Below are 16423 nucleotides of genomic sequence, written 5' to 3' on the forward strand. Positions count from 1 at the left end.
ATTTACCAAGAGACTGATTTGTGATACAGGTGTCACTGGTTTCTGTGCAGCTGCAAAAGAGAGAGAGACATGGTCTCTACTTTCCACACACTGATCGTGCACAGGTGGGCAAACTACAGTGCAGGGGCCAAATCCAGCCCTCCATTCACTTTCGTAAATGAAGTTTTACTAGAAACAGCCCTGTCCATCCATCTGTGTATTTTCTGTGACAGAGTTTAGCTGTCATAGAGACATATGGCCCACAAAACCTAAAATGCTTACTGTCTAGCCCTTTACTGAAAATGTTTGCTGGCCCCAGGTGTAGTGGGTCTCAAACTTTATTTTGCCTGAGTATCTTTTGAGAGCCCATTAAGCTCAGGTTCTACCCAAGAATTTCCTAAACCCAACAGTCTGCAGATTTCTAGATAATTCTAAAGCAAGTGGTTCTGGCCCACACTTGGAAAAGCTGTTTAAGAAATACAGACATTAAACAAAGAATTGCAATTGAGTGAGTGTTGTTTGCAGAGTTAAACTATAATTCATACATTAAACTCAAAGTTTGACAGCCTGGCCCTTTTAGATGTTGCTTCAACTATTTGAAGGTGGCACCCTCTGGGTAAAACAATATTTTGAAAACAGATGTTTCAGAAGAATTATGGGCAAGAGGTTATATTACTCACCTTATCTCCCATTATGAATACATATAAAACTGTTCAAGAATTTGGTAATAAAACCACACATTATTTTAGGTTTCAGCTCAGTCCGGCCCAGCCAGGGTTCATCAGCCAGACAGGACAGCCCTGCTACAGGGAGGGTAATGGCTGACTCCACGTGGAATCCTGAAGCACAGGCACGTGGGAGGCAGGGACAGGGGGTTTTGCGGGGTGCTGTGCTCCTAGGGAGAGCATGTTGGAAGAACTGGAGGTTCTTGCAGGGGATGACTTGCCAACTAAACTCAGCACCAACCATGTCCCACCTCTAGACATTCCCTCACCAGCCCAGTCCCCTGAAGCTATTCCTCCAAACGTGGCCTATTTGACTCCTTTTCTTTCAGAGCGTGAAGCCCAGGTCCAAGCAGAGCCTTGGTGTCCCTGCATGCCTGCAGAAAGCTGCAAAGAAGTAAAGACCCAAGCAGAAGAGGGACCATCTTCAAGGACGGAGGAAGTTGGTGTGAAATAATTGCTACCTCTGACCATTAAACGTAGCTCTCTGTTCCTTAAAAGCTAGAGTAGAAACTTAAATAAGCAAATCACAAACTACTATTATCAGCAAATGCCCTGGCCATGGGTAGGAGGGCACCAGGAATGGGGGAAGGGTCTGTCTTCCTAAATGAGCCCACCAGCCCATCTTCAGCAGCCACCCCAGAGGCATTTGCCAATTATTGAGGTCCGTTGGCCTCAAAGGAGAACTTTGGCCGTCAATTTCAGGGCTCTGCGTTCAGCCCAAAGCAATCCAGTGAATTCCGTCAGCTTTAGAGTTCTAATAACAACTATTTCAGAACATTACAAGATAGGACTATAACTGCTTTAATTAGTAATTAAATGACATCATGACTGGGAAGGTTTTATTTTGAGAGTGAAGCTACCCAACAACGCAAAGTAAAATTATTTCTGGTCTTTCGTAGCGTCTCCTTGAAGGCTTATGATTCTGAAGTCTCACAGAACAGACAGACTATGTTCAACACATAAACATAAACTTTTTTTTAACTATTACATAGTTCACAAATATTCTGAGCATGAACTCTACTCTGAAGCCAACAGGACTGCGTTTTATAATTAGTAATGAATTGTTGTCTGTGTTCTGTCAATTATTTTCTTTGTGGTTACTATTTGACAAAAGGAGTATGTCCACCAGGTGTCCCATCTGACCTTTCCCATCAGAGCCCGTGACTGGAGCATTCCACCGTGATGGATGGGAAGGAGATGAAGGGAACGCATTTCATGTGTGCAGAAAACCAGAAGATTAATTTCTGGGTGGAATGAAAAGAATCCTCATTGGTCTGTGGACAGTAGGGGCACGGTTAGGCTAAAGCTGATTAATCCTGCCAAAAACTAGACTTCATACACCATTACAAAGAAGCAGGGCAAGTGGGAACCCCAGGACCCTCTTCTCAATTAATGGTCATAATAGGAGATGATGCGAAGACAAAAAAAAAAAAAAGGCAGTCCAGGTTATCTGGCCCCTTGTGAAGTCATGACTTACCTCCCTCTTTATAGTTCTTTAGAAATATTTGTTCTATGTGGGATGGTCTTATTAAAAGCAGAGTTAAATTCAGGGAATGTCAAACTCCATGGGTTAAGAGATAAAATAGTGACAATATTCATGATCAGTGTCTCTCTAGACATTATATCTGTACACACTAATAGTCACAGTGAAAGTTAGAGTAAATTTAGAACTTTTATTCTCAGAACAATGTTAATAATATATTAGTAGCAGTATTGATGTGCTGAAACCTTTCTGTGAGAAAGGGAAAATTGGCATCAGCCTACGCTGTGAAACACTCCCCAGGCCTCCTAGTCAACCCACACACAAGGGAGATGAGAAAAAACCATGGGGACCCTCTCCGTGAACATCCGAAATGGCTCCAATCATTCTGAAAATCCAGATGGCAAAGGGCTCACAAAGTGTATTTCAAGGAGAAAGTACAGAAAGTCTCTGTCCAGGGCCATGTGATGCGGTGTGTAGTCAAGGAGACAACCGATCAGGAGTGGGCCTGAGCCAGCATCTGGCCACTCGTGGCAGTCTGGGGTCGTGGACAGAACAGCTGGGGGACCAGGCAGAGACGTGCCCCAGACAGGTAGGAGGGCAGCCACCACACAGGGAAGCTGAGGAGCACGGTAGCCGGTGGGGAACAGAGACAGGTGACCTGTGTCGGGGCGACGGACAGCAGGCAGGTCAGCTCAGCAGTCGTCCCCAACCGGGGTCTGTCCGTGAGCAGGACTGAGCGAGCAGGGCCTTCTGGGACAGCAGCCTGCAGACCAAGGCTGAATGTGGGCATCTGCTGCGGAGGCCCGGGCCTGGCTGCAAGGGCGGTGCGGGTGGAAGGAGGAGGCGTCCGGGCTCTGCCCCGCGGCCCTGTCTCAGCTGCACCATCAAGAGTCCAGGCTCTGCATGTGGGCTCCCCCACGGGGGGCTTCCTGTTGCATAAGTGTCCTGGCGCTGCCACAGCCAATGATCACAAAGAGGGGGCTGGAAGCAGCAGAAACCCTCACGGTCCTGGGGGCTGGAGATGAAGGTGTCTGTCTGCAGGGCCACACCCAGAGGCCCCGGGGGAGCCGGTTGCAGCTGCTGTTGGCCCAGGCGTTCCTAGGCTGGTGGCCGCACCCCTGCAGTCCGTGCCCGCCCTCCCCCGCCCCTTGTCTCCCCTCTCCGTGTCTCCTATAAGGACTCTTGTCCCTGGGTTAAGGGCCTACCAGGGAAACTGGGATGTTCTCCTTGTCTTGGGATCCCTGCCTATAAAGACTCCTTTTAATTTTTAAAAAAAAATTTTTAAGTTATATTCATAGCTACTAGGGATTAGAGTGTGGACGGACCTTTTTGGGGACCAACATCCAACCCACTACACCTGTTCTGTCGGTGTTTTAATGAAATCTTCTGCTCTACTTCCTATGATGTCAGCTGGGGCTGCAGGCAGACCTGTCCGCTGGGCTGAGTCTCAGAGGGTGCGAGGTGGGAAGATGGTGCCTGGAGAGCCCTGGGGGGCTGGGGGACATCATTCCAGAGACCAAGCGGCCAGAAATATGCCACCAGGGGCTGTGGGAGCCAGTGATGGCCAGGGATCCACGGGAGCGTCAGACACAGGAATCCCTGCCATCCGATTGTCAGTGACCCTCATCTGGGCTTCTCAGAGAGGGGACTCAGGCCAGCGTAATATTGTGTATCAACTATCCTTCAGCTAAAAATCTGTACATATTAGGTGTTTGCCTGAGATGCAGGGGAGGTGACAACTGGGTGCTTAATAAATGCACCCTGAGGCAGTTAATTGTTTGGGTTACAGTATTTGAAGCTGATGAAACCATAATATAAACAAATTCCAAAATCCAAGGAATTCTTAGGAAAGCCAACCTGTAACACTTGCAAGGCTGTTTACTCTCATGTTTTGAACAGAATCAGCTTTGTGTTGAACACACAGAAGGCACGTTGCTAGGTCAAGTTTATGCCTTTTCTTGGAAAGGACATGATTGAAGTAAACTCAGAGGCTGGTTGTGCAATCCGAGGGGCCTAGCTGTCATGACTCAGCACTCGGAGGCCCAGCCAGCGAGCAGGAAGCCCGCCCTTCCTCCGTCTGGAAACAGCCTTCTTTGAAATCAAACCCATTTGTCATCCCACCGGCTATTTTTCCTTCACTGTGCCGCTCAGGTTCGTATGACCCTTCGGAAGGCACACGGCTGGCCAGCAAGCACAAAAACAGTCCTTCCCTGGGGTGGAGGTGGCGCCCGCATCTGCGTGGACAGCAGGTTGAGTGCAGGGGCACAGAAGCTCCGCTGTGACTCAGCCACACTTGGGAAGAACGTGATGACCCAGGCATGGCGTCAATCCCTTTGGTGTTGTTTTTCTGAAGCTCAGAGACATTTTGGAAGCCACTTAGCTGCCCCTCCCCTGGAAGGAGCTCTGCTGGACGTCATTCTGGTCAGTGGTTCTCCAACGGACACATGTGTCACCAGACCCTGTGACCTTTCTAAAGAGAACATTTAGAGATGTAAAAGAACATGCCAGGCCCTCCCCACCCCTGCTGAAGAGCCCCTAGCAGTGGGATCCGGCCACATTACTTGGGTGTTTCTGCCTTTCACTTTGTTCTGATGTTCCACAAGTGACTCAGATGCTTCACTCACAAAGAGGCATTGAGCCCCTTCACCCAAGGTAACCGTCGAGGGCATGGAGCCCCGTGAGTCAAATGCTTGGCCCCAGGACACAGGATAGCTGGCTAAGACTCCAATCACCAGATACTTGCGCCTTTCACATGCACACAGCCTCTTAGGAGAAAATCAACCACAAAGTTTCCGAGAATTCAGAATCCCTGCTTCCTCGGACACCCCTGATGCGAGCGAGCCCTGGGAGGAAAGCAAGGAAAATGGTGCTTACTTTGGAGAAGAGAAAAGCGTGACCCAAAGGCGGTGATGATGCAGATACCCACTTGTTGAGGAAATAGTTGTGGCCTGGCCAGGAGGACTCAGAGACACCAGGAGAATCTTCCATTGATTTCAAGAATCTGAGGGGCTCAAGGTATAGGAGAATTGCATGGAGCCGATCAGTCCAGAGCCTGGGCAGGGAAATGACCTGCTCCCCCTCAAATCATCAGGATGAAATGGCAGCACAGCTTGAAATGTGGGGTGCTTGCCGGCTCCGGCCAGTTCATGAGCCCCCACCATAGGTCACCAGGCCGCCCAGCCCTTAGGACAGCGTCCCCCAAGGCAGCCACGGCGCCACGACTGCTCCTAAGAACAGACATGAATTTAATGTCTCAGCTGCTCCACACACTCATTTACCTTCCCTGCTTGTCCCAACATGCCTTTTATAGGCATTTTAGTTTTTGCCCCAGGATCCAATTAAGCTTCTCTCACTGCATTTTTACTGTTTTTATGTTTTTACGTTCTTTTATTTTAGAACGGCAGCTCATTACCACCCTTTGGTCTGTTTGTTTTCCATGACACCAGAGTCTAAGTTAGTTGCCTTGTAGAACGGCTAGCATTCTGGATTTGCCTGATTGCTTCCTCATTATTAATGTTTTGGGGGGGAATTCCACATAGGTGAACTTGTTGCAGCACATAATTTTTTTTTGAGAGACAATTTGTTCATGTGAAACCTCTTCAAGCCAGCTCCTAGTTATTCTGCATGTTCCTGTCTGCCCATAAACACTCCCTTGGTTTCTGAAACTAGGTGTTCTAGGGGCAAACTGTGCCTTCCTACTGGCACAATCGTTTCTCCAGAGGCCTGGTTCCCTAGTAGAAACTGGTATCTAGAAACCAACATTTGGGTTCTAGGGGTGCTCATTATAATGGGGATGTCATTGCATCTTTGCACTGCTGGTGACAGGTAATAAATGTGTATTCCATTTTGACACCTTGAATTCAAACCCAACACCACAGGTTCCTCCTCACCTCTCCCATCCCATATTTGTGTGAGTCCCAACAATATGAACAGATTTACTTACTTGATTTGTCCTATGATATTTACTGAGAAATTTTAAAATTACAGAATTACAGCAGCATGCCAACATCAATCACAAATCTACTTAGAAAAGTTCAAAATTATTTGAATTAATTATTTTCCCTTGTATGGTTAGGATTATCAACTTGACACACAGCTAAATTCATTTGTTTACATTTTAATTCAATACTAGAGTTTTTTTTACCATGTTGCATTAAACTGAATTTTTGAGTATTAAAATATGTATTGTGCAAAACTCATAATTACACACAAAATTATATTCAAAAAAAGCTTTCTTCCAACCCATCTCTGTATCCCATTCTTGCTCAATCCTTATATGTTACTGCTTTTACCAAATTTACTTTATTTTTTCTGTATCTCTCTTTGCACAAATATGCAAATATTCCTCCTTTTTAACAGTCGCTTACACCTTAACAATATATCCTTATTTAACAATATAATCTGAATCATGTCATATCGATTCTTAAAGGTCTTCCTTATTATTTGTTTTAGATGCACGTGATTCCGTTAGTTGTCAGCGCACCCTATTTCACTGTGTCCTTCACACAGAATTCCCACCCAAGTGTCATTTGAAAAGGAGAAGATGGGAGTCAAGGACGTTGCAGAGGGCAGAGACCAGAAGGGGGATGAGCGAACAGTGATGAACAGAGGTGAGTCAGAGCCACAGCGGTGACCTGACACCCGCCTGTGACAGAACACAGGACCGAAAGGAGGGCGTCCCATTATGCCCAAGCAGCAGAGTTCTTTGCAGGCTCAGAAGCCCTGAGAGAGCTAAAGAAATGAGTAGGGGGGTTTCCCAGGCTGTGCCAGAGACATGGTCCTACTCAGCCAATTAATCAATGCATCAGATAATATAAATAAATCAGATAAATAAAATCAGTTTTGCAAATTAGGATTTTTAAAGCAAGTATATAAGATTACCCATGCACATGGCATGGTGGCAGATAAAATGACAGTCACAAAAGCAGCCTTGTCCTCAAGAGCAGGGATTGTCAACTCAGCTATCTGTGAACCTTCTGAAGTTCCTTGAAAAATGTATGAGTGGATTTTACAGGGAAAGCATGCAGAGCTTTCATCGCTTTTTGAAAGAAGTTTGTGACTCAAAAAAATTTTTTTAATGTTAAAGAACATTGATGTGGGGCCCAGGAAACAGTGGGTGAGCAGATGGCTGTGGTCACTGAATTGATTTTACATAGCCAATGCAATCAGCAGCAACGACTTCCCCAGGCTTCCTCTGCTATAATCAAACATGCTCTTTGCATACATTATTTCATGCATCCTTATAACAAGTGTTTATTATTAGCCCTGTCCCAGAGGGATCGATAACAACCCCAAGGCCATGACATTGGCAAGCAGCAAAGCTGGGATCAAGTCCACATCTGCTTTATTCCAGAGGCCATGTGCTAAAGCCAGCATCAGATGGCTTGCCATTGGTCTGACCACTGCAGGTGCACCACATCCAGTCCTGTGTACCTTACTCAGACACCAGACAGGAACGTACCCAGAGAAGCGTGGCCAGCTGGTGTGAGAATTCACAACCCCATCACCGCAAGGACCAGTCGGGTGCCCTTCCCAGGCTTTCCTCTCCCCAAGGCGACAGTCAACTGAGTCCACGCAGCCTGGTCCTGCCAGCTCCCACATTGCCAGCCTCAGTGATGAGGAGCCTGGTCGGTCCTTAGCCCACCTGGCTCCTGGGCAAGGAGCTGCGACAGACCTTCTTTGATTAGTTCCAGCTCCAGCTCCTTCTGCAGCCAAGCACCACCTCTGCCCACCTCTGGAAACAACCCCATGTGGGTCTGCACGGAGTCCCTTGGGACTAGACTCTGCAGTTCTCTGCCCTATGCCCACGATGCCCTCTAGACCTTCCTCCTGCCTGCCAGCCCACTCCCAGGCAGCCGTAGTGTCCCTGCCCGGAGCGAGTCTGTAATTCCGGACTCCCACCTGAGTCCAGAGCCCTGCTAATGTGCATGTCCCTCTCCAGCCCCTACCCTGCCCTCTGGACACATGTTTTCTTCCGGACGGAATCCCTCCCGGAGCCTCCAGCTGGGTCTGCTATTTCCAACAGCACCCACGGGTTTCCTCTCACTATGTAATATCCTTACAGGCTGTGAAGTGAGCTCCTCTTACAGAAATGCACCATGTTAGCCATCAAGAAATTAATGCCCAAAGCTGAATTATTAGAGTTTACCTATTTTTTAAAGTTCATTCTGAAACTTTTTATGATTTGCCCATATTGTTATGATTTCTCCATCCTGACGAGGAGGGAGTGGGGCACCCCTCCACTGCAGGGCTTCCCTGCAGGCCCAGAGTTCCTCATGAATACTGATGCTGACAGACAAATAAATCCTATTGATACGGAGGCATCCAATGGGGATACAATTAATAATGAATGGAAAGAATCAACTTATTTGAAATTATTACAGCAAAATGTTGTAATTCCACTTTCATTTGACTGCATGTTTCTTGAAATTGGTCTTTTTCCATGGCTTCTCTCTAGAGAGAAGTCAGGAATATTTTCCAGAGTTTAATACGGAATCATCCCCTCCTTAAGGACATCCTTGTGTTTCAAATCTGGTGCTTGGCCTCATTTGAACAGATGGGATTTTCCATTAGCTCCTTTAGAGAAAACGGAGATGCTGTGTCTGCAATCAGTCCTGAAATCCTACTTCTCCCGATAACACTGCCATTTAGTTGGTTTGCAAGCACATCCGTAGCTCTTACTATGTGCTGGGCACAGTTGTAAACACTACAAATAATTCCTATGACATACACCCCTGTGTACAGAAGCTTAACCATGTTAGGGTTGAGTCTGTGAAGCTGGGGTTCCACATGTAATTTGCAATTTATTAAAAGTACAGTTTGTTTTCCGTCTTACACTGTCTTGAGCCAAAAGAAATTTAAAAAGATGTGTACAGTACTGTAATTAGAAGTCAACAGGATGGGGAAGGGGTAAGTGAGGAGTGCTAGTGGCTTCCTTTCTGGGGTGATGAGAATGTTCTAGAATCAGAGAGTGTTGATATTTGTACACTTCTGTGAATTCGAAAAAGCAACTGAATTGTATACTTTGAAAGGGTAAATTTTATGATACATAAATTGTATCCCGACTTTTTTTTATGTTAACAGGATAAGAAGATAAGAAAAACAACAATTCTGTTGCTCCCTCCCGTGTTCCAATTACCCATGTCCCAGATGGGCCATAGCTTGTCTCCCTTTTGCCTGGGACTCAGATGGAGAGAGAAGAAACAATGAAATTGAAGAAAGAGAGAAAAGAGAGTATAATGGTGTTGCAAGAGAAACCGGAGCAGCTGTCACCACGTCAAAGTAGAAAACATTTGAGTGAGACGGAGGTGAAATCCTCCCCGTGCCTGGCCTGCAGTCCTGAGAAGCGGCCCTTGCTTCCGGCAGCGTTCACTGGGTGCTTCCACATGGGCCAGCCCTGCATGGGTGCTGGAGAGAGATGGGGACAAGGCCAGGGACACGCAGATAAGAAAACGGCCTTGCACAGAGGCACAGCCTTCAGGAGGGGAAACACAGGGCACGAGGCGACTCAGATTCAAGGGGAAGCTGTTGAGAGAGAAGCATGAGCTGCTGCAGGGGGCAAGGGGTCCCCCGGAGGCTCGGGAGGGACTTCCAGAGTAGGTCCGTTTGAGCAGGGCATTGAAGGATGATCGGAAGTCCACCAGGAGACCGGAGGGACGCAGGCGGAGGACACCCTGGAGACCTGGGGTCAGGAATGACTGTGCAAGTTCAGCGTGAGTAGCACATAAATGCATGATGGTGGGAGAGGATGGAAAGGACGGCGAGAGGCCTTGCGCGCCAGGCCAGGAAGGGCATCCAGCAAAAGGCTTTAGGGGGGCGGAAAAGAGGATGCACTGTGCGTTCGAGAGCGGCCACGCTGGAGGTGGCATGGATGCTGGGCCCGGGGGCTGACGTGCAGAGAGAGGAAGCAAAACTGATAATACACACGGTCCAGACACTGAGCCCGATGTACCCTCTCACTTTGCCTTCTCGCCGTCCTGATGGGAGGACGCTGCAGTGGGTATTCGTTTCCCGGGACAAAGACCCACAAACGGTGGGTGAGGACAATGGTGACTTTTTCTCTCACAGTTCTGAGCCCAGAAATCCAAAATCAAGGTGCTGGCAGGGCTGTACTCTCTCTACAGGCTCTGGGGAGGACCCTTTGTGTGTCTTCCTGGCTTCTGGCGGCTCCAGGCACCCCTTGGCTTGCAGCTGCACCCCCTAGTCTCCTTCTCATCTTCCGCCTTCTTCTCTGCGGGTCTCTGTCCTCACCTCTTCTCACAACAACACTGGTTGTCGGAGTTAGGGCCACCCAAATTCAGGACCACCTCTTCTCCAGACCCTTCTAACTAAATCTACATAGGCCCCACTTCCAAATTAGGCCACTATCACAGGTACTAGGGGTTGAGAAATAGACATATTTCCCAGCTGGGGGAGATACTCTTCAACCAAGTTCAAGGGGCTTACCATGCCTACCCCGTTAGGGATGAGGACCTAGGGCAGAGAGCTCAGTAACTGTAGGAGTCCACAAGTGGCAAGAAGCAGAGCCTGCAGCCGCGGCATGTGCACACAGGGGTACCTGTGCTCTAGAGAAGAAGGGAGCCACATCTTAGATTTCTGACGACTCCCCACAGCAAAGGTGAATGCCCAGAAATGGCATTGTTTTGACCCTTCTGGAACCAGAGTGCTTGAGGAGACTGTCTGTCCACGGCACACAGGCCACCCACCCACAGAGCGGCCTGCAGCAGGCAGCTGCCCACCCAGGCTGGCTCTGTGACATTGGCACCAGCAACAATTGCCATGAAAGAGAGATGCATCTGTAACAAACGCACTCACTGGCTTTCTTCCATGAGTAAGCCAGGGTGCCTCCCATGCTAATTAACAGAGACTCACAGGCAAGATCTCTCCTTGGGCTCACAAGGCAGCCTTAATTTAGGAGGATTGATCATAAATCCTCATTGAATGCGAGTCATTCTGCAGCTTGTGGGGAATATGTCAGCTGTCACAAGCACCTGGGAGCTTCACTTTGCTGCCTCTGGGGAATTGGGCCTGACGCTTGGAGAAAAAGCAGAGGAACCAACCTCTGGAAAAATCATAGAAATCTGGGAAGAGACATCTGAGGTCTCCAGATCACTGAGCCAAGACAGACAGAATCACAATAGAAAATGTCACAGTAGCAGGGCAGATGCCTCAGTGCACCCTTGCCACTTACTTAGAGGAATAGGGAGGGGAGAGAGAGAAAAATACAGAAAAATTAACCTGCCAAATTTATAATCCTTCCCCTGTATTTCAGAGCTAGTAGGAGAATGATGGAGAAACCATTGCAAGGGGCACTCAGAAGCCGCCCTCCAGTCCCAGTACTGGACATGAGAACACGGCCAGAGGAATTCAGAGATGAGCTAAGTCATCAGTCCTGGCTGCTGCTAAGTCTGCGCCCTGACTCAGCTCACGGTGGGACACCAGAAAAACAGGTTTCCCTTCAAGGGAGCTGCCAAGCTTCCTTCAGACTTTAATCGACATCAGCTGAGGATTGCTTTCCTCCAGAATCAGGAGTAGCTCACCGCACATACTCGTGCAAGGGTCGGGCTGAATGGTGTCACACAGAACTTAGGGTTCAATTGAGGTGGTGCAGCTTCTTCTGCAAAGATGCTCAAGCCTGAAAAGGCAAAGGCCCTGACATGGGTCTTCAGAGTTTCGGAGTTAGCTTTACTCCCATTGAGTGAATGTTCCAGAATTTTAAAGACATGGTGATGATATCCATCCAGAACATCCGAATCATTGGTGCGGTTGCGTATTTGTGGATCTTGTTGGTTCTCCAACTCTGATGCCCCCTGGGATTCAGTCCTCTGGGCTCATCCTCCCTGACACTCTGTCTGGGTCTCCCTCACTCTGACATGTGCAGACCAGTGACCCCCAGATCCTCATCTCCACCCCAGGTCCACACACATCCTTCTCCAGCCCCATCTCGCCATCCTCTCATGCACACAGCATCCGGGACGTGCAAATCCACCCTGGTCCCCACCCACCAGGCTCTCGGGCCCCACACCTGTCCACCTGAGGCTCCCTGCCCCACCCTGCCTGCACTGCCTTCCTCCCCATCACCTGTCTGACTAACCTCATCCTTTACAAACCCCTTTGAACAACATTCTTGTGAAGTCTTCTCAACAACTCCAGCACCACAGGTAAGCTCCCCACCCCCCTCCCTACCCACCCCACACCAGGGTGCTGCACATCTCACACGCCACGCTCGCTTGTCATTGTTTCATGCATGCCTCCATCCCGTCTACACCGTGGCTCACAGGCCTGTCTTGTGCCGTTCCAAGTCCCTGGAGCCCACCACTCACCCCCGCTCAGGGACATATCGTGTGGACAGCAGGTACCTTTGACATGATGTGATGAGATGACTCTTCAGCTCTGTGGGCTCCTCCAAAACCCCCAGCCCCTGTCCATCAGTGAAAACAACAGACAAATCCAAATTGGGGGGCATCCTACAGGGCTCCTGAAGCTCCCTCCAAACGCAAAGATGAAAAGCACAGAGAGGATACCACAGTAAGTCTGAGCCCTTGCTGTGCAACCTGGACATGATTTCTGCACCATGGGGCCATCCTGGCTGCGAGGACTCTGATGCGTGGTGGAGACCAGGAGGTACTGTCACCCCACTACCTCCCGCCTCCCGCCGCAAGGCACGTGGTTCTTTTAATAGTGAGTCATGCAAGTCACTCCCCCATCTAAAAGCCCAGGGCTTTTCTGCCCTTGGAAAGAAGCCCAAAGTTTTCACCCTGGTCTGAAAGACTCTGCCTGGTCTGGCCCCGCCTCTGCCCCCAACTTCCTCCCACTCTGCTCCTCGTCTCCCCACAGGCTAGCCGCACAGGACTGCTTCCTGTCCCGCAGACACCCCAAACTCCGCGTGCGTTGGCCTGCCCTTCCCCCATCCCAAGATGCCCTCCCCTCCTGACTCTACAAGTCTCTCTTAAACACCCTGTCCTCGGAGCAGGCTGCCTGCACACCTCAGGCTTTTGCACACGTCAGCCATCCTTGCTTCTGATTTTTGCTTACAGGGTGCCTCCCCCACTGCACCGCCAGCCTCCTGAGAGTAAGGATTGCATGTGACCCTGGCAGACCCAGGGCCAAGCGCTCATTAGCACTTACCGAGTGGATGAAGGAATGATGTTGTGGATAGTCAGGCACCGTGGGAAGACGGTGCAGACTCTGGTGCCGGGTAGGGATGTGACACAGGGACACCCTTTTTGGAAAGTGTGTGTACTGCAGAGCCTTCTTCCCTGTAGAAGCACAGACACAGTGGCCACTTCATAAGGCTGCAAGGGTTACATAAGATAATGTTTTTGAAGAGCCAAGTGCGTGTCTGGCACGAAGATGCTCATGACCGCCTATTTTTTTAAAGGTATCGCGAAACAGCAGTGTATGTTATTTAAATCCTTTCCAGAACCAACTCCATGGCTATCATTCTTCCATATGTGCAAAAAGGCCTCAAGTTTTATCTCGACCCTAAGTCATAAAAACAGTCAGTTAAAAAAAATGTAAACTTAAACCTTTCCCACGTATCCTGAATTCCAAAAATATTCTCATATGTTTTGAAGCAAATGTTCCTGTTCCTGATGCTAGAAAAATGAAAGGTAAATGTTTGCCCAGGCAAGCTGCAGCCCAAAGAATAAAAAGAGAAAAGGAAACCGAACGGAGAATGAAAAGAAGAAAATAAACCCGTGCGGCTCAGCCCTCAATCCCGTCTTTGCTGTTAAACTTGCCCTGGTCAGACTTTTAAAAGAAAAAAAAAAATCCCTTTTTTTTGTGATAATTAGAACACTTACCCCCCAAAACATATAAAATGGTGGGGAAAACATAATTTATTGTAGTAAAGACAAATGTCTGTCAAGGAAAACAATACACAAAGAGGGGAAGAGAGACAGAAAACCTAAAACAATGGGCAGCCCTGGTGAGGGCTTGAAAAGGGACACTGGGCCTGGCACAGCCGTGCCCAGAAATAAAAGTAGAGTCACACAGCTATTTGCCCCAAGAAAGGGTACATAAAAGTGGTGAGAACATGGCCCTGCCCGGGGGATGTGTCACGGCTTTGTGCCGGGGTGCAGGAGACTCCGTGATGGATCATTGCTATGTGAGGGGGCATTGTGTGCGGCAATAAAGGGCCATCTGCTGAGTTCCCTCTCCTGAGGGTCGGGTCCTTACTGCTGCCCAGTACGTGCAGACCGAAGGCCCACTGTGGGCTGCTGTTAAACTTGCCCCACCAATAAGTGGGGCCAAAATTGAGCAAACCTGGGGTGCACCTGGGGAGCAGGAGAAAGGTTGGGGTTTCTCTCCTCAGGCTGCAGGCAAGGACAGGGAGCTCAGGGCCAAAGCATCTGACCCCTGGACTTAGGAACCAGGGCCCCTTGGACACACCACACTGCCTGACTTCTGAGCAAGGCTGGCTCAGGAAATTTCCAAAGATAGCGGTGCCGCCAGACAGTCTGACCTCGATCTCCTCAGAATGGTGGCTCTGGGCTCGGTTCTGAAACACCAGAAAACACACCCCTGCCAGGGGAAGAACAGTTCACCAATCCCAGCAGCCTGGACTCCAGAGAAGGCAGGCAGCATAGCGCCGGGCATGGAGCGCAGCCAACCCTGCTAGGCGCTGGAACAACTGCTCACTGGGGCAGCCTCAGCAGAGCAGGCCACGCTCCCGGCCAGAAACCCCTGCCTTCTGGGTCAGGCTGAGTGGTGTGGGTTGAATAGTGGCCCCGCAAAATATCTGGCCACATGGCAGAACTGTGACCGGATTTGGAAAAATGGGTCTTTGCAGATTAATAATCCTATTAAGGACCTGGAGATGAGGAATCACCCTGGATTATCTGGGTGGGCCCTACATCCAGTGACAAGGGTCCTCACACAGAACAGAAGATATGGAAGGGTGTTTTCTCTTGCCACGTGAGGATGGAGGCAGAGATTGATGGGTGCACCACGAGCCGAGGGGTGCCTGGAGCCACGAGAAGCTGGACGAGGCAGGAACAGAATCCCCTGGGACACCTTGAGAGGGAGCACAGCCCTGCCAACACCTTGATTGCAGGCTTCTGGGTTCCAGGACTGCCATAGAATAAATTTCTGCTGTTTTTAGCCACCCCCTCTGTGGCCATTTATCACAGAAGCCCCAGGGAACTACCGCTGCAACCAGAGTCTAACAGGTGTGAACTGCTGAGGTCACACAAAGGACACCCCAGGGCCCAGCCCACGGCCCCACCACTGGGGACCCAGGCCCATGGAAGACACACTGGTTTTGGGACGTCTGAACAGGAAGGAGACAGAGGCAGGCCCGCCCCCTCTGCCAGCCTCTACAGGCCAGAGGCAAGCATACAGGAGAAGCAGGCAGGTGAGAAGTGAGAGCAGTTATGACCACCACGCCCACCTCCCTTCTTTCCCACCAGGACCCCAGGGTGTGCAGCATCCCCCCACCCAGGACCCCAGGGTGGGGGCAAGGTGACAAGGGGAAGGGAGGCCACCCAAGGGGTCGGCCACAGACACGCACTGCGGTGCCTTACCTCACCTTCTCCATTAGGAAACACATCCCTTTCACACACCCCGAAAACTTGGTAGGTCGGGGTGGGGAGCCTCACCCACGTCCCCAGGCCAGCAAACACTCTGAACATCTCCATTCACGCTGGGAGCCCATGACCTACTGGATGCCGAGCATGGGAGAGCCATGGACACCCAGTGGGCAGCCCATTCCGGCCCCTGGGGGCTCCCAGAAGCACAGGAGGCTCCCTGCTAATGGCGGCCAGGGAACAATAAAACCAAACGGAGAATCATGCTCTCAGTCACACTGGCTTCCTGGAGAAGGTGACCCTGGAACTAAATCGTAAAGGATGAATAGGAATTAGGCACAATTAGTAAATGCAAAAGGTCGGTGGACAATGATGGGAGGAATTGAAAAGAATCTTATTTCCCAGCACTGTTTTCTTCTCTGGGTCACACTGGAAGAATCAGGATGAAGTTTACAGATTGCAAAGGGCTCTTCTGCACCCCCAGGTCCTAAGCCCAGTTTCCCCAGGCTCTCTCTCAGGGCCCCGCAGGCTGGCCTTGCTTCCCTCCCTCCCCAGCTGTCGTCCTGAGAGTCCAGCCCCTGTCCCCCCCACCCAACCTGCCCCACCTGTCCAGAGTATCATGGCCACAGGAAATGGCTCACTTCACATGGGAGGCTGTGCTGGGCTGGGCTCCGAGACTGTCTCAGGGGGACAGCAGCACAGGTGAC

At 49.8% G+C, this 16423-nt stretch overlaps 2 long non-coding RNA genes across 2 annotated transcripts; one reads left to right on the forward strand and one right to left on the reverse strand.

The window, feature by feature from the left end:
* Positions 1–1495: 1495 nt before the first annotated feature.
* On the reverse strand, positions 1496–12834 carry LOC130684025 (uncharacterized). Its single transcript, XR_008998122.1, has 3 exons — positions 12546–12834; positions 5062–5414; positions 1496–4657 (listed from the first exon to the last, which is right to left on the reverse strand). It is a non-coding gene; the product is annotated as an uncharacterized LOC130684025 (long non-coding RNA).
* Positions 11752–13615, forward strand: LOC130684026 (uncharacterized). The gene is made up of 2 exons (XR_008998123.1): positions 11752–12347; positions 13224–13615. It is a non-coding gene; the product is annotated as an uncharacterized LOC130684026 (long non-coding RNA).
* The last annotated feature ends 2808 nt before the right edge of the window (positions 13616–16423 follow it).

Source organism: Manis pentadactyla, chromosome 6, assembly GCF_030020395.1.
Source record: "Manis pentadactyla isolate mManPen7 chromosome 6, mManPen7.hap1, whole genome shotgun sequence".
Taxonomy (NCBI): domain Eukaryota; kingdom Metazoa; phylum Chordata; class Mammalia; order Pholidota; family Manidae; genus Manis; species Manis pentadactyla.